We start from the raw sequence: 17,086 nt of genomic DNA on the forward strand, positions 1-17,086 counted from the left end.
AGACAACTTGTCTAGGTTAGAGAATGTTCTTGATGACCCACTGCCTATTAATGATAATTTTCCTGATGAACAATTAGCGGTTGTCAATGCTTCTCGTACTGCTCCATGGTATGCTGATTATGCTAATTACATTGTTGCTAAATATATATCGCCTACTTTCACATACCGGCAAAAGAAAAAGTTCTTTTATGATTTAAGACATTACTTCTGGGATGATCCACACCTTTATAAAGAAGGAGTAGATGGTATTATTAGACGTTGTGTGCCTGAGCATGAACAGGAGCAAATACTACGCAAGTGTTACTCTGAATCTTATGGAGGACACCACGCTGGAGATAGAACTGCACACAAGGTACTACAATCTGGTTTTTACTGGCCTACTCTCTTCAAAGATGCTCGTAAGTTTGTCTTATCTTGTGATGAATGTCAAAGAATAGGTAACATTAGTAGACGTCAAGAAATGCCTATGAATTATTCCCTTGTTATTGAACCGTTTGATGTTTGTTGCTTTGATTATATGGGACCTTTTCCTGCCTCCAATGGTTATAGACATATTTTAGTTGCTGTTGATTACGTTACTAAGTGGGTAGAAGCTATTCTAACTAGTAGTGCTGATCATAACACTTCTATTAAAATGCTTAAAGAAGTTATTTTTCCGAGGTCTGTAGTCCCTAGATATCCTATGACTGATGGCGGTTCACACTTTATTCATGGTGCTTTCCGTAAGATGCTTGCTAAGTATGATGTCAATCATAGAATCGCATCTCCTTATCACCCACAGTCTAGTGGTCAAGTAGAGTTGAGTAATAGAGAGCTCAAATTAATTTTGCAAAAGACTGTGAATAGATCTAGAAAGAAATGGTCCAAAAAACTTGATGACGCATTATGGTCCTATAGAACTGCATACAAAAATCCTATGGGTATGTCTCCATATAAGATGGTTTATGGAAAAGCATGTCATTTACCTCTTGAACTTGAACATAAAGCATATTGGGCTATTAAAGAGCTCAATTATGACTTCAAACTTGCCGGTGAGAAGAGGTTGTTTGATATTAGCTCACTTGATGAATGGAGAACACAAGCATATGAAAATGCCAAGCTTTTCAAAGAAAAAGTCAAATGCTGGCATGATAAGAGGATACAAAAGTGTGAGTTTAACGTAGGAGATTAAGTGTTATTATTCAACTCTCATTTAAGTTTTTTGCATGAAAACTTCTCTCAAAATGGGAAGGTCCCTACGTTATCGAGGAGGTCTATCGTTCTGGTGCTATAAAAATCAACAACTTCGAAGGCACAAATCTGAGGGTGGTTAACGGTCAAAGAATTAAACATTATATTTCAGGTAATCCTATCAATGTTGAAACTAATATTATTGAAACCAAAACCCCCGAGGAATACATAAGAGACACTTTCCAGAACGTTCCAGATTCCGAAAAAGCATAGGTACGTGGCACGGTAAGTAAACCGACTCCAAAACAACTCTAATGGCAATTTTTATCAGTTTTGGATTATTTAAGAATTTTAGGAAGAAAGAAGTAGTCCGAAAGGGACACGATGCTCCCACGAGAGAGGAGGCCGCATCCCCTGTCTCGTGGGCACCTCGTGTGCCTCCCGGACTCTGTTTTCTTGTATGTTACGTATTTTGGTTAGTAAAAATTCACTATATATACTCCCGAAGGTTTTGTCCATCGTATCACGCAAATATTTTCTGTTTTCGTTTTGAGTTGTTCTTGTTGCAGAATAAAGCAAGATGTCTTCCCAGGAATTAGTTGGGGAGAGCCGGGTGTCTCACCCAACGCCAGGTCCAGGAGCAAATATCGACGCCTATCACTTTGGACCATCAACGAAGGTTGAGATGGAGGCTGATTTGAAAAGGATAGATGCCATGGAGGAAGATCAAGAAGTTACCTCTCATCTCCAAGCAGAATTCACTATGGGGGACTACCTAGCCTAGCTGTCCCTGCTTCGGTCATCCCTTCCAACTCTAGATTTCTTTCCTATGAAAATATGAAAAAGAGTTTCATGTGTTCTCCAGAAGCTATGCAGCATCCTTGGGTAAAAGGAGCTTTGGCCGTTACGGGCAAGCTCCGTAAAGAAATTATGGACCTCAAACAACAAGTCAATAAGCTCGAGGAGGAGAACCGTATCCTGAAGGGCATCATCGCCAAGAAGATCATAACACCAACCATGAAGAAGGAGAAATAATCACATGGGTATGGGCACTCCCCTTGGCAACTGCCAAGCTTGGGGGAGGTGCCTCGGTATCGTATCACCATCACACTCCTATCTTTACCGCTTTATTTAGTTTGATCCTTTTAGTAGTATCTTGATCTAGTAGATTGAAGTTTTGATATCAAGTAGTTTTGAGTTTTACAATTTGATCTCTTTATGTAATCGAGTCCGTGTGCTATCTACAATAAAGATTAGTGTTGAGTCAAGGGCTTTGCTTTGTTTCTATGATCTTGTGAAAGTAGAAAGAACAAAAAAGTTCATATTGACCTTATGGATAGTGATAACTTCACACATAGAAAGTATGAGGCATAAAAATTGTTGAGAGTTGATGAACGTAGCCTTGGTCATCGTTGCAATTAATAGGAAGTGATAAAGGAAAGAGGGGTTCACATATAAATATATTATCTTGGACATCTATTATGATTGTGAAGCACTCATTAAGTATGACAAGCTAAAAGATTTGACGTTGGACAAGGAAGATGACGTAATGGTTTATGTTTTCCGACATCTCAGTTAAAGTATATTGTCATTGACCTTCCAAACATGTTGAGCTTTCCTTTCCCCCTCTTGCTAGCCAAATTCCTTGCACCAAGTAGAGATACTACTAGTGCTTCCAAATATCCTCAAACCCAGTTTTGCCATGAGAGTCCACCATACCTACCTATGGATTGAGTAAGATCCTTCAAGTAAGTTGTCATCGGTGCAAGCAATAAAAATTGCTCTCTAAATATGTATGACTTATTAGTGCAGAGAAAATAAGCTTTGTACGAACTTGTTGTGTAAGTAATAAAAGCGACGAATTGCATAATAAAGGTCCACATACAAGGGGCAATATAAAGTGACGTTCTTTTGCATTAAGATTTCGTGCATCAACCCTAAACGCGCATGACAACCTCTGCTTCCCTCTGCGAAGGGCCTATCTTTTACTTTATGTTTTTACTTTATGCTTGAGTCAAGGTGATCCTCACCTTTCCCCTTTTTCATTTTATCCTTTGGCAAGCTCCTCGTGTTTGAAAGATCATGATACATATATCCAATTGGATGTAAGTTGGCATACACTATTATTGTTGACATCACCTAAAGGTGAATACATTGGGAGGCAACACAATAAGCCCCTATCTTTCTCAGTGTCCGGCTGAAACTCTATAACCACAAGTATTGCGTGAGTGTTAGCAATTATGGGAGACTACGAGATAGTTGAGTATGTGAGATTGTTGAAAAGCTCTATTATTGACTCTTTCTGATGTTACGATAAATTGCAATTGCTTCAATGACTGATATTATAGTTTGTTAGTTCCCAATGAAGTTTATGAACCATACTTGACATTGTGAATTGCTTATTACTTGAGCATAGGAAATCATATGACAAAATCTATATATGTTACTGTTATTAGAATGATCATGATGCCCTCATGTCCATATTTTATTTTTATCGACACCTCTATCTCTAAACATGTGGACATATTTTTTGATTTCGGTTTCCGCTTGAGGACAAGCGAGGTCTAAGCTTGGGGGAGTTGATTCGTCCATTTTTCATCATGCTTTTATATCAATATTTATTGCATTATGGGCTGTTATTACACATTATATCTCAATACTTATGGCTATTCTCTCTTATTTTACAAGGTTTACCATGAAGAGGGGGAATGCCGGCAGCTGGAATTCTGGCTGGAAAAGGAGCAAACATTGGAAACCTATTCTGCACAACTCCAAAAGTCATGAAACTCAGAGAAACAACTTTTTGGATTTAATAATAATTTATGAGAGAAAGAAATAGGCCAGGGGGCCAACACCCTGTCCAGGAGACAGGGGGCGCGCCCCCTGTAGGGCGCGGCCCCCTATCTCCCGGGCCCCCTGGTGGGCCTCCGGCGTCCATCTTCTGCTATATCATCACTTTTACCCTGAAAAAAATTGTGGGCAAGATTACGGGATGAAACTCCGCCGCCATGAGGCGGAACCTTGGCGGAATCAATCTAGGGCTCTGGCGGAGCTGTTCTGCCGGGGACACTTCCCTCCGGGAGGGGGAAATCATCACCAACGTCATCACCAACGATCCTCTCATCGGGAGGGGGTCAATCTCCATCAACATCTTCACTAGCACCATCTCCTCTCAAAATCCTATTTCATCTCTTGTATCCAATCTTGTATCAAAACCACAAATTGGTACCTGTGGGTTGCTAGTAGTGTTGATTACTCCTTGTAGTTGATGCTAATTGGTTTACTTGGTGGAAGATCATATGTTCAGATCCTTTATGCATATTATTACTCCTCTGATTATGGACATGAATATGCTTTGTGAGTAGTTATGTTTGTTCCTGAGGACATGGGTGAAGTCTTGCTATTAGTAGTCATGTGAATTTGGTATTCGTTCGATATTTTGATGAGATGTATGTTGTCTTTCCTCTAGTGGTGTTATGTGAACGTCGACTACATGACACTTCACCATTATTTGGGCCTAGAGGAAGGCATGGGGAAGTAATAAGTAGATGATGGGTTGCTAGAGTGACAGAAGCATAAACCCTAGTTTATGCGTTGCTTCGTTAGGGGTTGATATGGACCCATATGTTTAATGCTGTGGTTAGGTTTACCTTAATACTCCTTTTTGTAGTTGTGGATGCTTGCAATAGGGGTTAATCTAAGTGGGATGCTTGTACAAGTTAGGGCAGTACCCAAGTACCGGCCCACCCACATATCAAATTATCAAAGTACCGAACGCGAATCTTACGAACGTGATGAAAACTAGCTTGACGATAATTCCCAATGTGTCCTCGGGAACTCCTTCTTCATTATTAGAATTTGTCCAGGCTTATCCTTTGCTACATAAAGGATTGGTCCACCTTGCTGCACTTTATTTACTTTATTTACGTTTTGCTCATTACTATTTATCTTATCACAAAACTATCTATCACCTACTATTTCAGTGCTTGTAGAGAAAACCTTACTAAAAAATGCTTATCATTTCCTTCTGCTCCTCGTTGGGTTCGACACTCTTAGTTATCAAAAGGACTATGATAGATCCCCTATACTTGTGGGTCATCACCCACGCTAATGTTGCCCTCAACTTCAACGCGTTCCTAGAGAAAACCGGGCTGAAAGACGATGGCAGCAAGTATACCGACTGGGTCCAGAACTTGAGGATCATCCTCATAGCTGCAAAGAAAGCATATGTCCTAGATGCACTGCTAGGTTTAGCACCTGTTTTCCCAGCAACTCAAGATGTTATGAACGCCTAGCAGTCGTGTAGTGATGATTACCCCCTGGTTCTGTGCGGCATGCTCTACAACTTACAACCGGGGCTCCAAAAGCATTTTGAGCGACACGGAGCATATGAGATGTTCCAAGAGCTGAAAATGGTTTTCCAAGCTTATGCCCGGGTCGAGAGATATGAAGTCTTCGACATGTTCTACAGTTGTAAGATGGAGGAGAATGGTTCTGTCAGCGAGCACATACTCAAAATGTCTGGGTTGCACAACCGCTTGTCTCAGCTGGGAGTTGATCTCCCGGATGACGCGGTCGTCGACAGAATCCTCTAGTCGCTTCCACCTAGCTAAAAGAGCTTTGTGATGAATTTCAATATGCAGGGGATGGTGAAAACCATTCCTGAGGTATATTCAATGCTGAAATCAGTGGAGGTACAGATCAAAAAGGAACATCAAGTGTTGATGGTCAATAAAACCACTAGTTTCAAGAAAGGCAAGGGTAAGAAGAACTTCAAGAAGGACGACAAGGAAGTTGCCACGCCCGGTAAGCTAGTTGCCGGGAAGAAGCCAAAGCATGGACCCAAACCTGAGACTGAGTGCTTTTATTGCAAGGGAAACGAACATTGGAAGCAGAAGTGCCCCAAGTACTTAGCGGACAAGAAGGCCGGCAACACCAAAGGTATATGTGATATACATGTTATTGATGTGTACCTTACCAGTACTCGTAGTAGCTCCTGGGTATTTGACACCGGTGCGGTTGCTCATATTTGTAACTCAAAGCAGGAGCTGCGGAATAAGCGGAGACTGGCATAGGACGAGGTGACGATGCGCGTCGGGAATGGTTCCAAGGCCGATGTGATCGCCGTCGGCACGCTACCTCTACGTTTGCCTACGGGATTAGTTTTAAACCTCAATAATTGTTATCTAGTGCCAGCTTTGAGCATTAACATTGTATCTGGATCTCGTTTAATACGAGATGGCTACTCATTTAAATCTCAGAATAATGGTTGTTCTATTTATATGAGAGATATGTTTTATGGTCATGCCCCGCTGGTCAATGGTTTATTCTTAATGAATCTCGAACGTGATGTTACACATATTCATAGTGTGAATACCAAAAGATGTAAGGCTGATAATGATAGTCCCACATACTTGTGGCACTGTCGCCTTGGTCACAGTGGTGTCAAACGCATGAAGAAGCTCCATGCAGATGGACTTTTGCAATCTCTTGATTACGAATCATTTGACACATGCGAACCATGCCTCATGGGCAAAATGACCAAGACTCCGTTCTCCGGAACAATGGAGCGAGAAACCAACTTATTGGAAATCATACATACTGATGTGTGCGGTCCAATGAGGGTTGAGGCTCGCGGAGGCTATCGTTATGTTGTCACCCTCACTGATGGCTTAAGTAGATATGGGTATGTCTACTTGATGAAACACAAGTCTGAGACCTTTCAAAAGTTCAAGGAATTTCAGAGTGAGGTAGAGAATCAACGTGACAGAAAAATAAATTCTTACAATCAGATCGTGGGGGAGAATATTTGAGTCACGAATTTGGTACGCACTTAAGGAAATGTGGAATTGTTTCACAACTCACGCCGCCTGGAACACCTCAGCGTAACGGTGTGTCCGAACGTCATAATCACACTCTATTGGATATGGTGCGATCTATGATGTGTCTTACCGATTTACTGCTATCATTTTGGGGATACGCTCTAGAGACAACTACATTCACTTTATATAGGGCACCGTCTAAATCCGTTGAGACGACACCGTATGAATTATGGTTTGGGAAGAAACCTAAGTTGTCTTTTCTAAAAGTTTGGGGATGCGATGCTTATGTCAAGAAATTTCAACCTGAATAGCTCGAACCCAAGTCGGAAAAATGAGTTTTCATAGGATACCCTAAGGAAACCATTGGGTATACCTTCTACCTCAGATCCGAAGGCAAGATATTTGTTTCCAAGAATGGGTCCTTTCTAGAGAAAGAGTTTCTCTCGAAAGAAGTAAGTGGGAGGAAAGTAGAACTTGATGAAGTACTGCCTCTCGAACCGGAAAGTAGCGCAACTCAGGAAGATGTTTCTGTGGTGCCTGCACTGACTAGAGAGGAAGTTAATGATGATGATCAAGGTACTTCGGATCAAGCTGCTTCTGAACTTCATAGGTCCACAAGGACACGTTCCACACCAGAATGGTATGGCAACCCTGTCCTGGAAATCATGTTGTTAGACAACGGTGAACCTTTTTACTATGAATAAGTGATGGCGGGCCCATATTCCAACAAATGGCTTGAAGCCATCCAATCTGAGATAGGATCCATGTATGAAAACAAAGTATGGACTTTGACAGACTTGCCCGATGATCGACAAGCGATAGAAAATAAATGGATCTTTAAGAACAAGATGGACGCGGATGGTAATGTTACTATCTATAAGGCCCGTCTAGTCGCTAAGGGTTATCGACAAGTTCAGGGGTTGAATACGATGAGACCTTCTCACCCGTAGCGAAGCTGAAGTCCGTCTGAATCATGTTAGCAATTGCCGCATTCTATGATTATGAAATATGGCAAATGGACGTCAAAACGGCATTCCTTAAAAGCTTCCTTAAGGAAGAATTGTATGTGATGCAGCCGGAAGGTTTTGTCGATCCTAAGAATGCTAACAAGGTATGCAAGCTCCAGCGCTCCATCTATGGGCTGGTGCAAGCATCTCAGAGTTGGAACATTTGCTTTGATGAAATGATCAAGGCGTTTGGGTATATGCACACTTAAGGAGAAGCTTGCGTTTACAAGAAAGTGAGTGGGAGCTCTGTAGCATTTCTTATATTATATGTGGATGACATACTATTGATGGGAAATGATATAGAACTTTTGGAAATCATAAAGGCCTACTTGAATAAGTGTTTTTCAATGAAGGACCTTGGAGAAGCTGCTTACATATTAGGCATCAAGATCTATAGAGATAGATCGAGACGCCTCATAGGTCTTTCACAAAGCACATACCTTGATAAGATATTGAAGAAGTTCAATATGGATCAGTCCAAGAAGGGGTTCTTTCCTGTATTGCAAGGTGTGAAATTGAGCTCGGCTCAAAGCCCGACCATGGCAGAAGATAGAGAAAAGATGAGTGTCATCCCCTATGCCTCAGCCATTGGGTCTATTATGTATGCCATGCTGTGTACCAGACCTGATGCAAACCTTGCCATAAGTTTGGTAGGGAGGTACCAAAGTAATCCCGGAATGGAACACTGGACAGCGGTCAAGAATATCCTGAAGTACCTGAAAAGGACTAAGGATATGTTTCTCGTTTATGGAGGTGACGAAGAGCTCGTCGTAAAGGGTTATGTCGATGCTAGCATCGACACAGATCTGGATGACTCCAAGTCACAAACCGGATACGTGTATATTTCAAATGGTGGGGCAATAAGCTGGTGCAGTTGCAAGCAAAGCATCGTGGCGGCATCTACATGTGAAGTGGAGTACATGGCATCCTCGGAGGCAGCACATGAAGCAATCTGGATGAAGGAGTTCATTGCCAACCTAGGAGTTATTCCCAATGCGTCGGGCCCAATGACTCTCTTCTGTGACAACACTGGAGCTATTGCCCTTGCCAAGGAGCCCAGGTTTCACAAGAAGACCAGGCACATCAAGCGTCTCTTCAACCCCATTCGTGAAATGTTCAAGATGGAGACATAGATATTTGTAAAGTGCATACGGATCTGAATGTTGCAGATCTGTTGACTAAACCTCTTCCACGAGCAAAACATGATCAACACCAGAACTCTATGGGTGTTCGATTCATCACAATGTAACTAGATTATTCACTCTAGTGCAAGTGGGGGACTGTTGGAAATATGCCCTAGAGGCAATAATAAAATGTTTATTATTATATTTCCTTGTTCATGATAATTGTCTATCATTCATGCTATAATTGTATTGACCGGAAATTGTAATACATGTGTGAATACATAGACCACAACATGTCCCTAGTGAGCCTCTAGTTGACTAGCTCGTTGATCAACAGATGGTCATGATTTCCTGACTATGGACATTGGATGTCATTGATAACGGGATCACATCATTAGGAGAATGATGTGATGGACAAGACCCAATCACAAGCATAGCACAAGATCGTGTAGTTCATTTGCTAAAAGCTTTTCTAATGTCAAGTATCATTTCCTTAGACCATGAGATTGTGCAACTCCCGGATACTGTAGGAATGCTTTGGGTGTACCAAACGTCACAACGTAACTGGGTGGCTATAAAGTTGCACTACAGGTATCTCTGAAAGTGGCTGTTGGGTAGGCACAAATCGAGATTGGGATTTGTCACTCCGTATGACAGAGAGGTATCTCTAGGCCCACTCGGTAATGCATCATCATAATGAGCTCAATGTGACTAAGTAGTTGGTCAGGGGATCATGCATTATAGAACGAATAAAGTGATTTGCCGGTAACGAGATTGAACGAGGTATTGGGATACCGACGATCAAATCTCGGGCAAGTAATGTACCGATTGACAAAGGGAATTGTATACGGGATTACTAGAATCCTCGACATCATGGTTCATCCGATGAGATCATCGTGGAACATGTGGGAGCCAACATGGGTATCCAGATCCCGCTGTTGGTTATTGGCCAGAGAGCTGTCTCGGTCATGTGTGCATGATTCCCGAACCCATAGGTTCTACACACTTAATGTTCGATGACGCTAGAGTTATAGGGAAGATTTGTACGTGGTTACCGAATGTTGTTCGGAGTCTCGGATGATATCCCGGATGTCATGAGGAGTTACTAAATAGTCTGGAGGTGAAGATTTATATATGGGAAGTCATCATACAGTCACCGAAAGTATTCGGGGGTTTATCGGTATTGTACCGGGACAACCGACGGGGTTCCGGGGGTCCACCGAGAGGGTCCACCTGCCCCAGAGGGCCCTTATGGGCTGTATGTGCAAGGGAACCAGCCCCTAAGTGGGCTGGGCGCCACCCCCCTAGGGCCCATGTGCCTAGGGTTGTGGGGGGGGGGGACCCTAAAGGGGGCGCCCCCCTTGGCTTGGGGGGCAAGCCCCCTCCCCTTGGCCGCCGCCCACCTCTAGATCTCATCTAGAGGGGCCGGCCCCCTTCCCCCTTCACCCTATAAATAGAGGGGAGGAGGGAGGGCAGCCGGACCACATCCAAGGCGTAGCCCTCCCCCTCTCCAACACCTCTCCTCCATCGTTTGAGCTTGGCGAAGCCCTGCTGGAGAACTGCTGCTCGACCACCACCACGCCGTCGTGCTACTGATGGAGCTGTCTTCCTCAACCTCTCCCTCCTCCTTGATGGATCAAGGCGCAGGAGACATTACCGGTGTGCACGTGTGTTGAACGCGGAGGTGCCATTGTTCGGCTCTTAGATCGGAATCCACCGCGATATGAATCGCTACGAGTACGACTCCTTCATCCGCGTTCTTGTAACGCTCCCGTGTCGCGATCTTCAAGGGTATGAAGATGCACTCCCCTCTCTCTCGTTTCTAGTTTCTCCATAGATTGACCTTGGTGATGAGTAGAAAATTTTAATTTCTGCAACGATCCCCAACACATCAATGTATCGATCACATCAATCTTAACATACTAATTAAGTAACCGTTCATCGACTGATATATTCATGACTTAGACCATATTTCTAAACATGGTCAAGGACAACCATCTTCTGAAAGTCATTGCGGTTGCTCTTCCTTATGGTGATTATCCCAAGGGTGTCCACCCTTAGTTTTCTCTTTTCTGTCATGAACTCCCGCCAGCTGGACTCATAGAAGGACATGCATCTGTCTGATTCTGTCTTGTACTAAACGCTGGTGACACGCCCCGTTGGTGCATTGTGTACTCTAGCGGTGCCGGCGACAGGGATGTCCACTCCGAAAAACATCTTCATAGGTAACTTCTAAACTCCCCATCATTAAGATCAAATAGATAGCACACAATGTTAGACATCTCACCATACTTGGTTATGAACAATAAAAGATGAAAGAATACAAAACATGTCCCCATGAAGGCCATACTCATTGGTAACATCATGGTAACCATCATGGTGTCATCCCGAGTAAGTTTCCTTATTCTTTGAGAGAAATTGCAGAAATGAATGGACCATCGTCGACATCTTCCTCACCGTCATCATCTTGCTCATCCTCATCATTCTGGCTATCAGCATCATCCTGGCAGCCCTAATCTTCATGGTTGTCCTTGTCATCATGGCTATCTCCATTGTCTTGGTGATCCTGGCAATCGTCATGATCCTGATCATCGTCATTGTCATTGCTGCAGAAATACATTGTCCTTAACCCGTTGACCGCTCTTTTCAAGGAAAAAGCTATGTACTCCTCTAAGGAAATTACTCTGTGCAATGTATTTCTCCCATCCATCGCCATATATGATGGTTCTATCATTCCGTTTACGCACATCCAGTTCGAATATGCGCCCCATATCGTCATCAAAGTACATAACGTTACCTCATAAATTGTTGAAGTCAACCCTTATGTTGCATGGGATACACTATGTAGCAGTTAATCATTAACAATGAAGTCAGTACAATAATTATACAAATGGTTAGAATACAATATTAATTTAAGTTAAAGACGGTTACCACTAATTTTTTAAATTCGTTCATCAAGAAGAGTCCAAAACTAACTGCAGTATCCACACTGTCCATACATGGACACTTGCAGATATAGCAGATCTGACGCCTCATGATCCCTAATAATCATTATGAAGCACTAATAAATTGTAAATGGTTGACATGAATACTAGCTTATGAAAGTAATTTTGAGAAGAGGAACTGGCTAAGAAGTGTTCGAGAAATTTGACATGACCTTTGCTGAATGTTGAACATATTTTGAGTACCAGAAATTTGACGAAACATAAGTTAATCAACCACTCATCATAATGTTGGCACTCATTTTCAAATCCCTATCAATAACGTGCTAAACCCCTGCAGTTGTCATATGTAAGCAAATGAAACAATATTGTCTTAGCAAACGAAGTTCGACATGAACTTTGCTTGAAAACTTGGCATGACATAAAATTTGGTGAAACGGAAATGAATCAACATTTCGCAAAATCATTGTCACTCTTTTTTTCAAATCCCTATGAATAACATGAAGCCCATGCACTTCTCATATGTAAGAAAATTCAAACATCATTGCCACTTGTCATATTTAGCAATGTTCATGCTAAACCAATTTCCTTGTCATATGTAAGCAAATTAAACAAAATTGTCATAGGAAATGGAATTCAGAAAGAACTATGTTTAAAGGGAAAAGTCTAAAGTAAACCTTGAATTGATGCTCTAAGTCCGAATTAAACCTCGACCTCAAAATCCCTAAAACTAGCACCCTATACTATCTAATCCCGGTTGATTTCTGTTAAATGCTCGTTTGGCGCACTGGGAAAAGAACGATGCTCACAGAGTTATGGGTCCACGGGCGATATAGATCTTGCTAGTTAAGGAGAGTAATATACCACTGGTACAACGAGGTGATATACAAACGGTTTTTAACCCCTTTCCGTGATGGCGTTCTGAACAGTCACCTAGTGAGTGATTGCGATATGGGGGGGGGGGTCCTTCCCACACGACCCAGAAACCTTCGGAGATATGCCCTCCTTGTTGGAAATATGCCCTAGAGGCAATAATAAAAGGATTATTATTATATTTCCTTGTTCATGATAATTGTCTTTTATTCATTCTATAATTGTATTATCTGGAAATTGTAATACACGTGTGAATACTTAGACCAAATACGTCCCTAGTAAGCCTCTAGTTGACTAGCTCGTTGGTCAACAGATAGTCATGGTTTCCTGACTATGGACATTAGATGTCATTGACAACGGGATCACATCATTAGGAGAATGATGTGATGGACAAGACCCAATCCTAAGCATAGCACAAGATCGTGTAGTTCGTTTTGCTAGAGCTTTTCCAATGTCAAGTATCTCTTCCTTAGACCATGAGATCGTGTAACTCCCGGATACCGTAGGAGTACTTTGGGTGTACCAAACGTCACAACGTAACTGGGTGACTATAAAGGTGCACTACAGGTATCTCCAAAAGTGTCTGTTGGGTTGACACGGATCGAGACTGGGATTTGTCACTCCGTATGACGGAGAGGTATCTCTGGGCCCACTTGGTAATGCATCATCATAATGAGCTCAAAGTGACCAAGTGTTTGGTCACAGGATCATGCATTACGGTACGAGTAAAGTGACTTGCCGGTAACGAGACTGAACGAGGTATTGGGATACCGACTATCGAGTCTCGGGCATGTAACGTACCGATTGACAAAGGGAATTGTATACGGGGTTGATTGAATCCTCGACATCGTGGTTCATCCGATGAGATCATCGAGGAGCATGTGGGAGCCAACATGGGTATCCAGATCCCGCTGTTGGTTATTGACCGGAGAGCCATCTCGGTCATGTCCGCATGTCTCCCGAACCCGTAGGGTCTACACACTTAAGGTTCGGTGATGCTAGGGTTATTAGGAAGACTTTTATGTGATTACCGAATGTTGTTCGGAGTCGAGATCCCGGACGTCACGAGGAGTTCCGGAATGGTCCGGAGGTGAAGATTTATATATGGGAAGTTGTCATACGAACACCGGAAAGTTTCGGGGGCATATCGGTATTGTACCGGGGCCACCGGAGGGGTTCCGGGGGTCCACCGGGAGGGGCCACCCCTCTCGGAGGGCCTCATGGGCCGCAAGGGTCAGGGAACCAGCCCCTGGAGGGCTGGGCACGCTCCCCACCTTGGGCCCATGCGCCTAGGATTGGGAGGGGGGAACCCTAGTGGGGGCGCCCCCCATGCTTGGGGGGCAAGCCCCCCTCCCTGGCCGCCGCCCCCCTCTATATCTCATCTAGAGGGGGCCGGCCCCCTTCCCCCTTCCCCTATAAATAGAGGGGAGAGGGGAGGGCTGAACACCTGATCCAAGGCGCAGCCCCTCCCCTCCCCAACACCTCTCCTCCTCTGTTGAGTGCTTGGCGAAGCCCTGTCGGAGTACTGCCTCTCCACCATCATCACGCCGTCGTGCTGCTACTGGAGCCTTCTTCCTCAAGCTCTCCTTCCCCCTTGCTGGATCAAGACGGAGGAGACGTCATCTGCTCCGTACGTGTGTTGAATGCGGAGGTGCTGTCCGTTCAGCACTTGGTCATCGGTGATTTGGATCATGGCGAGTACGACTCCATCATCCCCGTTCCCTTGAACGCTTCCGCACGCGATCTACAAGTGGTATGTAGATGCAATCTCTCTCCCATGACTCATTGCTTAGATGAACTCATAGATGGATCTTGGTGAAACCGTAGGAAAATTTTTAATTTTCTGCAACGTTCCCCAACAGTGGCATCATGAGCTAGGTCTATGCGTAGTTCTCTATTGCACGAGTAGAACACAATTTTGTTGTGGGCGTAGATTTTGTCAACTTGCTCACCGCTACTAGTCTTTTCTTGCTTCAACGGTATTGTGGGATGAAGCGGCCCGGACCGACCTTACATGTATGCTTACGTGAGACAGGTTCCACCGACTGACATGCACTAGTTGCATAAGGTGGCTAGCAGGTGTCTGTCTCTCCCACTTTAGTTGGAGCGGATTCGACGAAAAGGGTCCTTATGAAGGTTAAATAGAAGTTGACAAAATCACGTTGTGGTTATTCGTAGGTAAGAAAACGTTTTTGCTAGAACCCAATTGCAGCCACGTAAAAGATGCAACAACAATTAGAGGACATCTAACTTGTTTTTTGCAGCAATTGTCATGTGATGTGATATGGCCAGAAGTTGTGATGAATGATGAATGATATATTATGATGTATGAGATCATGTTCTTGTAATAGGAATCACGACTTGCATGTCGATGAGTATGACAACCGGCAGGAGCCATAGGAGTTGTCTTTATTTTTGTATGACCTGCGTGTCATTGAAGAACGCCATGTAAATTACTTTACTATATTGCTAAACGCATTAGCCATAGAAGTAGAAGTAGTCGTTGGCGTGACAACTTCATGAAGACACGATGATGGAGATCATGGTGTCATGCCGGTGACGAAGATGATCATGGAGCCCCGAAGATAGAGATCGAAGGAGCTATATGATATTGGCCATATCATGTCACTACTTTATATAATTGCATGTGATGTTTATTATGTTTATACATCTTGTTTACTTACAACGACGGTAGTAAATAAGATGATCCCTTATAATAATTTCAAGAAAGTGTTCCCCCTAACTGTGCGCCGTTGCTAAAGTTCGTCGTTTCTAAGCACCACATGATGATCGGGTGTGATAGATCCTTACGTTCACATACAACGGGTGTAAGACAGTTTTACACATGCAGAAACACTTAGGGTTAACTTGACGAGCCTAGCATGTACAGACATGGCCTCCAAACACAAGAGACCGAAAGTTCGAACATGAGCGTACGGAAGATACGATCAACATGGAGATGTTCACCGATGATTACTAGTCTGTCTCACGTGATGATCGAACACGGCCTAGTCGACTCGGATCGTGTATCACTTAGATGACCAGAGGGATGTCAATCTGAGTGGGAGTTCATTAAATAATTTGATTAGATGAACTTAATTATCATGAACTTAGTCTAAAAGTCTTTGCAAAATATGTCTTGTAGATCAAATGGCCAACACTCATGTCAACATGAACTTCAATGCGTTCCTAGAGAAAACCAAGCTGAAAGATGATGGCAGCAACTATTCAGACTGGGTCCGGAACCTGAGGATCATCCTCATCGCAGCCATGAAAGATTATGTCCTAGATGCACCGCTAGGTGAAGCACCCATCCCAGAGAACCAAGACGTTATGAACACTTGGCAATCACGTGCTGATGATTACTCCCTCGTTCAGTGTGGCATGCTTTACAGCTTAGAACCGGGGCTCAAAAAGGGTTTTGAGCAATACGGAGCATATGAGCCCGGGTCGAGAGATATGAAGTCTCCGACAAGTTCTATAGCTGTAAGATGGAGGAAAATAGTTTTGTCAGTGAGCACATACTCAAATTGTCTGGGTTGCATAACCGCCTGTCCCAGCTGGAGATCAACCTCCCGGACGAGGCGGTCATTGACAGAATCCTTCAGTCGCTCCCACCAAGCTACAAGAGCTTTGTGCTGAACTACAATATGCAGGGGATGGTGAAGACCATTCCTGAAGTATTTTCAATGCCGAAGTCAGCAGAGGTTGAAATCAAGAAAGAACATCAAGTGTTGATGGTCAATAAGACCACTAAGTTCAAGAAGGGCAAGGGTAAGAAGAACTTCAAGAAGGACGGCAAAGATGTTGCCGCGCCCGGTAAGCCATTTGCCGGGAAGAAGTCAAAGAATGGACCCAAGCCTGAGACTAAGTGCTTTTATTGCAAAGGGAAGGGTCACTGGAAGCGGAACTGCCCCAAATACTTAGCGGACAAGAAGGCCGGCAACACTAAAGGTATATTTGATATACATGTAATTGATGTGTACCTTACCAGTACTCGTAGTAACTCCTGGGTATTTGATACCGGTGCCGTTGCTCATATTTGTAACTCACAGCAGGAGCTGCGGAATAAGCGGAGACTGGCGAAGGACGAGGTGACGATGCGCGTCGGGAATGGTACCAATGTCGATGTGATCGCCGTCGGCACG

Source organism: Triticum dicoccoides, chromosome 3B (assembly GCF_002162155.2).
Source record: "Triticum dicoccoides isolate Atlit2015 ecotype Zavitan chromosome 3B, WEW_v2.0, whole genome shotgun sequence".
Classification (NCBI taxonomy): Eukaryota; Viridiplantae; Streptophyta; class Magnoliopsida; order Poales; family Poaceae; genus Triticum; species Triticum dicoccoides.